This window comes from Dreissena polymorpha, chromosome 12, assembly GCF_020536995.1.
Source record: "Dreissena polymorpha isolate Duluth1 chromosome 12, UMN_Dpol_1.0, whole genome shotgun sequence".
Taxonomy (NCBI): domain Eukaryota; kingdom Metazoa; phylum Mollusca; class Bivalvia; order Myida; family Dreissenidae; genus Dreissena; species Dreissena polymorpha.
The window spans coordinates 47,866,384-47,878,264 of record NC_068366.1 but is presented as its reverse complement, the minus strand read 5'-3'; positions in this window follow the sequence as shown (position 1 = coordinate 47,878,264).

The window sequence follows — 11,881 nt, the reverse complement described above, 5'->3', positions numbered from 1 at the left end:
TGACGTCACGAGCACGTGCGCTTAATATTTTTAAAACAGGTTTCTTGCTATTAATGATTCATGGTGTGTTTAAAATATATTACATCTTGGTATCAAAGTGTTTGTTTTGTTGAATCTGATTCGATTTTACTAAACATTATTACTTTATAGTTGATTCCGAGTAATGTGACCTACTTCCTATCATCGACTGATAAAATAACTTCCTGTTAAACTGATATAAAAAATTATCATTCAACTTTATCAGACAGATATCAATGCAGCGGTTGAGGCATGGTATTTTAATTGAAGTGATGAAATTAAGTGATGAAGTTAAGGCCTGTATTGTACTCAAGGGTCGTTAATTTATTGAAATATCTCCGATGAAAAACAAAGTTAACAATTGCATAAGCTTAATGCCACCAATATTTAATCATTAATCTTAAGTGTAACCTTGACCTCTGAGTTTGAGGTACAGGTCGCGACACGCTTGCTCTACACTGTGAACACGAGCACGTTAGTGCTTGATACATGACGACGATACTATATCATATGCAAGTACAACTTAAGACGGACATACGCATGAACGCGTCCACATAGTGCAAGTGATTGTGGCAACTTTAATAAAATAACTGCAAGCAAGACAAAACACTTTTATGTATGGATGATTCATATAAGACTAGCCATATGACTTACCACTTAACATTATTTCTTGCGTCGCCCTTGTATATTGTCAGTGTTTTTTCAATAGTAAAGCAATATTATAAAAACGATTAAAACGACTAAAATAACACCGAATTTACAAAAACGGTTCGCTAGACTGTAAGATATAAGTATCATTATCAGCTAATTGAGAGTTTCATGCACGGACATACACTTAATTAAATCGCGCAATTTGCCGATGTATAATTTGATTCTCAAATTAAATCGTTACATGAACTTTATTATGCTTGCGTCGTTTTCAACAAATTTAAAAATGCCATTTACAGGTTTTATTAACGTTAAACGAGTTAAAATAATATATTTTAAGGTGACAATGCTTTTATCTTGGAAAATGTGCAACACCTTCACTAAAATTTGATTTCCGCAAACACATTCCAAAGGATAGAGGGTCATTTAACATAGTTTATTAGACTAATTATTTCAATGTTAATGATTATAATAGGACCGAGTGTAACCGGATATGCCAGTAATGCATTGAGAAAGTGCATTCATAGTTGGTCAATCCTGAGATTGACAACCATCCCTTTTTTATCAATTTAATTGATTCAAGGTGTACTAATCTTTTAGACAGAATTGCATTACGCGAAGATATAGCCCAAAACATATGAGCATTGTAAAAATAACTTAACGATAGAATGGTGAAGGATGCATTTTCTAGTTTTATTCTTTTTATTAAAAACGACATATTTCTAAATGAATAAAACAAAATTATGCTTTCTTCTTTGCGTCTTGCGAAGAAACTCACAGTTTTAATGTTATTTTTATTTGGCTTTATTCCAAATTTGCAAATAAAATAAATGTAATTGACATGTAATATGTGTAGCGCGAGCCGCCGACTTCCTGAGGCCGCCACCGAGCGCTGTGTGCGCCACCTCAAACACACGATGTGCCTTCCGAAGTCCTCGGAAGGCTAACTATTTCATTGAGTACAATAAACAGTGTTATTAATAATTTTCCTTAGGCTACCTGCCTTCTGATTATGAACTTAAAATAATTGAGTCGCTTGAGATATGTACAATGCGACCAAAGAGGGGGCCGATGCCTTCAACGAACCCTCCGGCTTCCGTGAAGCTACTGGCTTCGGCTTCCGTGAAGCTACTGGTTTCGGCTTCCTTGAACCCATTGACTTCGTAAAGGTACTGAGTTCCAACGTTCACTCTACAAGAAACAGGAACTCTGCAGCCCGGGCAGCACCGTTTGAAGCCTACAGCCAACGTAAATACCCAACTGCTCCAGAATACTGTTCATGCGAGTACTGTGCCTTTCTCTTTAGATGTGATCCCGTTAGCATCCGCAAGAGAACTCCCCGTCTCCGTGAAGCTACTGGCTACCGCCTCCTCGAAGCTACTGGCTTCCGCGAAGCCACTGGCTGTTCGTCACCCCAAGGCCTTATGTGAAGCTTCCGTTAGTGCCTTGTCCGTCGTCCAAAGACTCCAACCCTCTGAAGACCCTCTTACCATACAACAGGAACAGAAGCCCGGGCAGCACCGTTCGAAGTCAACGTAAACACCCATATACTTCAGAGCAATATTCTTTAAGAGTAACGTCCCTTTTCTTCAGATGTTGACCCGCTCGCATACACAAGGGAACTGCCCAACTTGCCAAGAGACAAGCCTTTTTATACTGGCGAACAGAGCGCCACCTAGCCAACGGAAATACACGATCCGGAAACTACCGACGCTTCCGAATTCCCTATGCACTCTACGGAGATTACCGATCAGCATTTCTCCTTCACTTACGTGTGTGTTGTTCAGAGTTTATTTTCAGGTCCATGCGCGCCCCTTCACGGGGTCATTATGGATGGACCTGCCCCTGTAACCTTTCAGGGGAAAAAATTGATTTTGAGCCAACATAGGTCAAATTTACCCCGGCTACCCGGGTATTCGCCAAAGATATAATTTAGATCCAAATAGACCAGTGCACGGTGGCCAATGAGACCTTTATGTGCACTGGTAGACATTTTCAATACAAATTCATGTCTGAACGCAGCTCCGCCAAGGGAGTGCAGCACACAGCTCTGCCTTTATGGCCCCTGCTCCTTCACTTAGAAAGAAACTAGCCGAATATATACGCAGGCAATCTCTTGCACGACGGTCACATTACATTCACCTCTGTGTTGGGCTCAGAACGGACTATTGTTATGAAAGCATCTCATTCATGTCATGCTCATTCCAATCGTTCATCAGTGAGGTTACAGTATACTAAACAATCTCTTGCACGACGGTTACATTGCATTAACTGCATTAAAGAAAACCATCTCATACCATGATATCTTATATCAGTCTTAATTAGTTATTATAAAATTGATATGCTTTTTTATGTTAAGAAACCGACATACATAAATACGTCGAAGCAATGCCTAACGTCACTCAATAAAATATATGTACAATTGTTTACATTTGTGAAGTGCGTGGAATGATTACATCTGTGTAAATGGGCAATAAAATAGTTCCAAAGAGTTGCATTAAAACTCACAAGTTTTTTGCACGATTTATCGTACATTTAAAAGTCATATTTCTTAATTAAATGCATGCGATCTTAAATATCCACTCAAATATACATCGTATGCGTTTGTTCGGTTTTAGCTATTTGGTAGACAAAATGGCGTGCTGAGCCTTATGCAGAGTTGTATGTGAGAGCAAGGAACGACAACTCTGCGTGGAGATTGATACGCAGGATGTTACTAGAAACATTCCTTAAATATCAAATGCTCTTTAAATGCTTAATACATTATTTTTAGCCATACAATGAACTTACTTTATGTACAACAAGTTACAATTTCATATTGTTTACCTGTCACATTTAAAACTAAGGGAGGTAATTATACTGTAACAGTTAAGAAACACAAAGCATCTATTTCGACCACGAATCTTTTCGTCATATAAGTTTGTGATTTCATTTATTCAAACGAAGATGAATACAATCAATTCACGTGGTTCATAAGTAACATACTGGGAAATCATTTAATACATGACCCTTCAGAAAAAAGGTTACCATTTACATTTTCTACTTAAATTAAACTGGTAAAACTGTATACAAATCATAACCAATATAGCACGCTGTTATATAGTTCACGTTACTTGATTGTATGTAGCATTTGTGAATTCATTCTTATCTAATTATAGAAATTTAAACGGTGAAACAAATGCTGTTAAAGGTACCGTCAACCACGACGACGTAGAAAATAAAAGTTGTAAAATACCGTATTTTTTTACAATTATTAGTTTATATTGATTTAAATCACGACTGGTATATTACATTACTTGAAAAATGTTCATATTTTCAGTATATTCGGTAATAAAATTTCGCGATGTGAAATCGAAAGTACATCGCGAAAATAGTTGACATAACGATATACATACTATAAATAACGCAAGAAGATTGATCATTATATATATATAATATATACAATTCACTTCGCATGCACAATTGCATTCCTCGGTTAACCACGTGACAATGATGATCAATCTACTTGCGTTATTTATAGTTAACTGGTAGTTACCTTGTAAACATACCAAGTAAAATTTTATTACCGAATATATGAAAATATGAAAACTTAACAACATTTTTCAAGTAATGTTATATACCAGTCGTGATATTTTAATCAATATAAACTATTAATTGTAAAAAATACGGTATTTTACAACTTTTCTTTTCTTCGTCGTCGTGTTTGACGGTACCTATAATGCTAAAGTTGTGCTATAATCGCGATTTAATCAATAAATTATCGCAACTTTGACAATCCAAATGTTGGTTTGATGTAATGTGACGTTTTTGCTACACATTGATCTGCATACCTGACAACATTTATTGTCGATAATATTTAAATATTCATATCACGTGTATTGCACTACACACTTTTAAACTCAAACGCAGACACTAGTTATATGATTTTCACACATTTAAATATATATATTCACTAAATGCAATTTACAAAATAAAAAAGGTTCAGCCCATACAAGTTCATGCTATGTTACCAATACAGTATTCATATATCATTCGAATGCAGCATTCAGTATGTTATATTGCATTTTGTAATAGCACGAATAAAATTATAATTGCTAATATATTGTGGCTGCTTTCAAACTCAGTAGAGCGCATTTTGGCACGAGTAATTGCGAAAACGATCTTTATCGGTCATAAATAGAGTTTTGATGCTTTAAGACACTATGTGTTAATGATTTTGTTTGTTTGTGTTCCAGAAGATATGTCTAGACGAGTATTATTCAAGAGCGCTTTTCAAGAACAAAAAAACGGTTACCATAGAGACGGACGGATCTTACAATAACTTGTTTCATAACTTTTTCAGAAACACAATAACTATGAAAATGACACCCATGTTTTTATTATCCCCGCCGAAATTATTTTCGGAGGGGATATAGTAATAGTCTCCGCCCGTCCGTCCGTTCGTCCGTCCTTCCGTCCGAAACATTGTCCAGAGCATAACTCCAAATCTTTTTAATGGATTTACTTTACACTTAGAATATAAACAGATGGCAACTAGGAGAAGTGTAGTGACCAAGAACCATAACTCTATCTACCTTAGATTTTTCAATTATCTTCCTTTATATAATTTTAAAGTTAATTGTTCGGAGCAAAACTCTAAATCTACTGAAGGGACTTACTTGAAACTTGAAAAATAAACAGATGGCAAGTAGGAGAAGTGAAGTGACTAAGAACCATAACTCTATCTACCTCAGTGTTTGGATTATCTCTCTTTATTTAATTTGAAAGTAAATTTTTGTCCGGATCATAACTCTAAATCTACTGAAGGATTTACTTGAAACTAAAAATATAAACAGATGGCAACTAGGAGACGTGCAGTGAACATGAACCATAACTCTTTTGGTCGTAGTTTTTGAATTATTTCCCCTTTTTTGTTATTTTTTTTAAAATTTATATTTTATTTATTTATACTTTCAAATTATATTTAATTTAATTTCATAGTTAATATTTTAGCTTTTCAATTTTTAATATATCCTTTTATCTTATTTTACTTTAATAATTTAATTTGAACACTGAAGTATTTACTGTAAAATGAATAGATGAGTTTTAGAAGTACAGTGATCAAGAATAGTAACTGTCTATAGTCTTCTTTTTTAATTATCCCCCTTTCTTTCATGAAGGTATAATACTACCAATTTAAATAATCTTGGCTAAGCTATTGTACTCCATGGGTCAATTGTGAACAACGTTCACTAAATATTAACTACCAACGGTTTGCGTCCTTTTTTCATTTTCAGATTTTGTTTGCAAATATTTTATACTGTTGCAATAACATTGTTTTAAAATTTTGTGCAAAACTAACACATGTTTTATAATATAGATGCTGCACTTATGGCATACATGACATTCTCAGAAACAAGAAAAGCAACATTTGTGTTCGTATCGTTTGTCTTATAGAGCAAACTGTCTACAAAGTATTATGTTGATGATATGTTTTGCAGTTTTATGCCTGCGATAAATCCTCGTTATCAAGACAAAGACCATCCTGTCATAATGCAAATATCAATTATCTGGTAATAAGGCGCCCTGTCGTTGACATCTGAAGGCCAGAAACATCCTTCCTAAGGAATATATTTGTCGATATTGTAAAAATAAATAAATTTGAACCGGTTTCAAATATCAACGTCTGATCGGTCGTTGTTCTTTGCCCATACGAAAGTTGCTATAATTTCCAGTTACAGCTATGTGTCATCGAAGTTTAATTTGCAACTTAAAGACTAATGGCATTTCGCGCTGGATATCATTTCAAACGTATACCAGATATATAATTTTCACCTTTATTGCATAAAGAGACAATACAATCACGGTTAATGAAATTGCATTTTGAAAATGTTATCAAAATACATAAGTTATTTGGTAAAACAGTTATTGGCTGAGATTTAAAAAAATGTGCACGTAAATGCATTTCTCAGACGGCTAACGAATTATGAACAGGCTTTTATTTTATTTTCAATAAATTTTGGTAAACGAGATGCTATGTTTTACTGCAAAAAGCATTATCCATGATTTAGTAAAATTGTACATGTTTGCCATTGTTCTATGAGATCTCAATGGATGGCAACTTGTATTAAACTACTCGAATTCACTTGTGGCACAACAGTTTGCATGACAACCGTATATTTAAATAATGAAATCTTTTGAAAAAAGTACATTTCATTAAAATTATGAAAAATTTGCAAAAACAATACTTTAAGTAAATGCGCTTAAATTTGAATAACCATTGGAAAAAATCAAAGAGCTAATCATCATTTCGTGTCATTTAAGGATTGTTAGTTCAATGGTGGCTTCAAAAGCTTATTCAGTCTCTGACGTGTCATCAATATATATATGTATATATAAGTGTGGTTTTATGTTAGCAAATTTAATCTTAAATGTTTAAGTGTGTGTTAACTAATTAAATCGTCATTCTAAAAATATTCTGTTTTATCAGCCCATAATTTGTGTTACTCGGGAAAATACAGATTTGATAGGTCTATGTATCTAGTTTAAGCTAATTGTATTTCGTGAGTTTTGTATTTGAATTGTTTGGTTATATTTGACAGTATTGTATGAACTGATTTTGGAGAAACAATTATTATGTAAGAGAAAGCTTGACACATGTTTTGTTTTTAAAGTTGATTTAGTATTTTCTGATTTGGGGAATACATTTGGCGAATGACTTCAGATAGATAAATTAAAATTCCTAGATAACGATCTTCTTGCTTTCTTGATCGTCGAAAAGTCTCTCGGATTAAAAAAAAAGTTAAACATGTATTCCTCGGCCAATGATTTACAACCGTTGAACTCTTCGTCAAAGATCGAAACGTTTTATGGGGATTTTTTTATAGAACTAATTGTACGAGTTTGATTCGTTTTGTAGTCATGATGAGAGTTTGTTGTTTGTTGTTTTTTTTTCCAAAAAACACTAACCAACATTTTCTTTGCAAATTAAAGTTTTGAACGTTGAACTATGTTTTATAGTATACACATGCCATTTTAGTATCCAAACTTTATTCCCCAAAGTTTAATATGTTTTATGTTGTGTTGTTTTGTCGCGCTGTATTGAATAGGCAAGTGATCGCTTGTTTTTAATAAACGATAAGCGTGGGTTTACAGGAACTTTTCTCCTGACTTTGTTTTTGGATTCGTAGTATTCCTTTTGATGATACAACGCAAAAACGTACTTACTTATTATTGCTTGATTTTGTAATACCAGAAGCTACTAGATTCAAGTTCATTAATTCCAGAAGATACGAAGTGGTCAGTTTGTGCCTTAAACGTTTTAGAGCAAAGTAATAAACAAAAGTTACCGAAAGTATCTTGTTACCGTGTTTAAAAATTGTGTATGTACATTACAGATTTTCACTTGGTACCTGTATACTTGGTATTGTATTGTACTATTGCACACATTCAATGACTTACATTTTAAGTCTAAGCCTTTAAAAGCCTGACCACAGGTGATTACAGTGTCTGGGATGTTGTAAATTAAAACAGCATACCACTATGTATTTGTTGGTTTTGTAAATGATTGCAAATATCAAATTTCAAAGTACAACATTGTCGTAGAGTTTATGTATTGTTGAATTTGCAGAGGATTATATATCTACGTTTTCTTTAGTTCTCTAAACTAAGTAAACGAATCATAAACACTCAAAATATTATGCTTTGGAGTGCATTTTACAGTTATAAGAATGATTGTGATACGTTATCATGAAATACAGGTATGCTTAGTATTAAATGTACAGCAAAATAAGACGCTTCAATATTACATATAAGATGCACTGGATGTTCGACGTACTTTATACTGGTGTATAATAAAAGAAGAAATGTGCTTCGAAGATTAGTTTAGATCTCAAACTTTTGACCCCGAGCTTGTCTAATACACTGATCAACTGATCAATTATTATAAATATACTAATGTGGTTGCATTAAATGAAACTCAAAATTCTTTGAATAAAATGAGCATGCACTTGGCGGTATTTATGAAAACATGTGATGTTTAACGATTTCTCAGCCACATGCATTGTTTCCCAGGTAGAAAAAAAAACAATTATATTACTAGTGACAATTCTAATTCTCAAAACACAGGATTGTAACATAAGATGAAGCTGAACCGAGATTAAGTTCAAAGAAATCTTAACGAGGAACGTAATTCAGAAGATTTGATTACAACTTACAGATGATGCTATGCACAAGAAAGAAGACTACAAATTAAGGCAATACAATTAAACATCGGCCATGGGAGTTTCATAACATAAGCTATTGCATTATGTAAATGAAGACATGTGTACATGAATCGCAACCTGATGATTCACCTTTAGGCTATGAAAAAGGTAATACAGATATATTTCACTGCAGTTCAAATAAATGTAAACTTTGCTAAAAGTATAGACGAAATTCATACATGGTTCTGTAATGTAAATTAAACTTAAATAATACGGTGCAAGAATAGGACCATCTTCACAACTTAATTAGTATGTATGAACCAATTCAGAGCCTTAATACTAACAGGACAAGACATTGCGTATGTCATTGCTACACAAGTGTTCAGAATGTTCTCACGAACATTTTCAACGGATGTTATTTACTTAATGCCAGATAACCAGTACATACTTCATACATACCAATTCTAGGAGGCAATCATTACGAAATCACACAGATCATTTTGTCATAATTAAACAGTTGAGAGAAAAGTAGATTACATGAGACATTCAGACAAACAGTTACTTCTGATACAATATATATGGACCCCGCTGCAAGTGTGAGAATGGAAACAGTACCAACCATCCGTGGTCGTTTTCAGAGAACATATTGCTCCCAAATAAAATAGGCAACATTTCCAACATTTATTTAACACCCCACAAATGAGGAAATATTACATCAACTAAAAATATCAATCGTAAGGTAAAAACCAAGATCAATGAAAAACAAAAAACACTTGCAACTTTAACAAAAATCAACGTTACACAATTTAATACAATAGGCAACGTATTTGTTATGAACAATAGTAAAACTATTTACACCAACGACATTTTATGTGAAATGAATTAACAGAAAATTACTAAAAAAGGAGGGAAAGTCAAACGATTCTTAAAATGTATTCTTCTGATTAAGGCTTTTTCTTAAGTATCCCGTAAGGGGTCAAGTGGCATATGGTTCCTAAGCAGTAAGGAATCTATTTTGTTTTCATTTATACATCTTTCCGATTCTAGGATGGTACGTTTAGCGGTTAGCAACTAATTTAACGGTTTTGTGCTCTGACAGTTAGTATTTAATTTAAAATGGTTAATAAAATATGATTTTTGAGACGTTTTGTTGCGTCAGGCATGTCAATTTAACACCTACTTTATTAGCCACTGTTTTGCTCTAATGATTTTAGAATAAAATCCTTGAGTATACAAATCCCAACTAGGTGCACATTAGTGACACAAGTGACCAGCAGACAGACCTAAACTCTAAATGGACACAACTATTCACAACTATGTCACAATCTATGGCTTTTGCTATTTCGCGTTTCGTACATATTCAAATACATGTATATATTATGGTTGGGAATGCGACGATTGCGTTTATATGAGTATATTGAAGTTTCGTCAAATATTCTACACATAACCAGTTTTAAAATCGCTTTTCTTTTGATTGACTTTTTCAAGGTGGCCACCAAGTTTGATTCATGTATGTGTGTAGGGATGTGTTGCGTAGTTTTGCCCTGTGTGTCAATTGGTCTACTGATATATCGCAGTCCTCGAGGTTATTTCATTTCTTTACATAAATAAACCCGTGCTACTATAAGACTTTTCTCCTACTATTACAACCGAAGTTTCCCTTGGATCATATATTAAATCCCTTATCGGGTTTTCACTTTAAGAGGTTTACTTTATAACTTTCATCGTAAATGGATCCTTGTGTGGAAATAGTTTTGTCACATGGTATTTCTAGGAAAACAAAAGTGAAGGATGCTGCTTAGAAAGTGAAGGCCAGACAGCCATACCAGTGAATAGCATGTTTTGCTAAATCAAAGGAATTTTTTATATTACCAGAAGTAATTCAGATATTAAATCATTGTTTTTTCATAAGCAAAGAACGGCATTTTGTAAGCGTAAATTAGATTACATAGATACGCATACGTTTGTTCACTTTATATGTATTATACTTTCGCATAATGTTAGTGACCGATGAACGTAAACCTGCGGTTAATCGGGTTCATTCTTCTTGTTACTCGATCGGAACAATACGGAATGAATATGAAACAATTGTAGAGTTTCTTTAACGTTCGATTTAATTTTACTATATAGTCGTAAATGTGTTTATAAAGTCGATGTACATGTAGTCGCCTTCAATATGAACTGTGTTTTCTCTTGGCAATTAATTGTTGATTTCGGATGAATCAAACATTTACCGTTTAAATCTTAACTGTTGCACATTTATGAATTTTGCAAATCATTCATGGGCATTAAAATATCCATACATTCACAAGAAGCATTTGCCTTTAATGTCTTAAAGGTAGTGTAGTACCTGAACGCACGTATCCGAACTCCTTGTCAAGAGCATGATATACATAACTCAAATCACGTTGCAACGATGATAATATTATCATATTTCTTAGTGCAATAACGTAACAGGCAAATTATTGTAACGGTTTATGAAGAGTATTGACACGCTAAATAAGTCCCCCCCTGCTCCGTGGAACACACTAAAGGATGCATACATTTGAACGTTTTTAGGTTATTTATTTATGTATATTTGAACATATATTCTTAAATGATTCACCCATGTGTCAATGGTTTAGTGATGCTCGGTGTGTTTGTACAAACGTTGACCTGAGCCCAGAATGCATTTTTTTTATGACGTTTGGTTTTTCTGATACCGAAATAGTCTACAAGTAACGGTGATGAGGGTATGTTTTTCAACATTTGTTATTGATATCTTTTCTTGAAAAGAAAATGCCCAGTGCGCCGTGCACTTTGATTATCTTATAATAATGAGGCATTCTGTTGACATGTTTCTGATAGAAACGGAAAAGCGTTGTCACTATCGTTTTGTATTCCTGTAATATGCAGTGTGATATTTTGATCTAATCTATTTTTGCCTTTAAAAAGCGGCACAAAAGCAAGTAAACTTGTATTAGAGTTTGCTGCAAGTATGGTTAATATGCTTCGGCAGTAGGTGTGTCAGGCTGGTAAAACTTTCTGAAGGT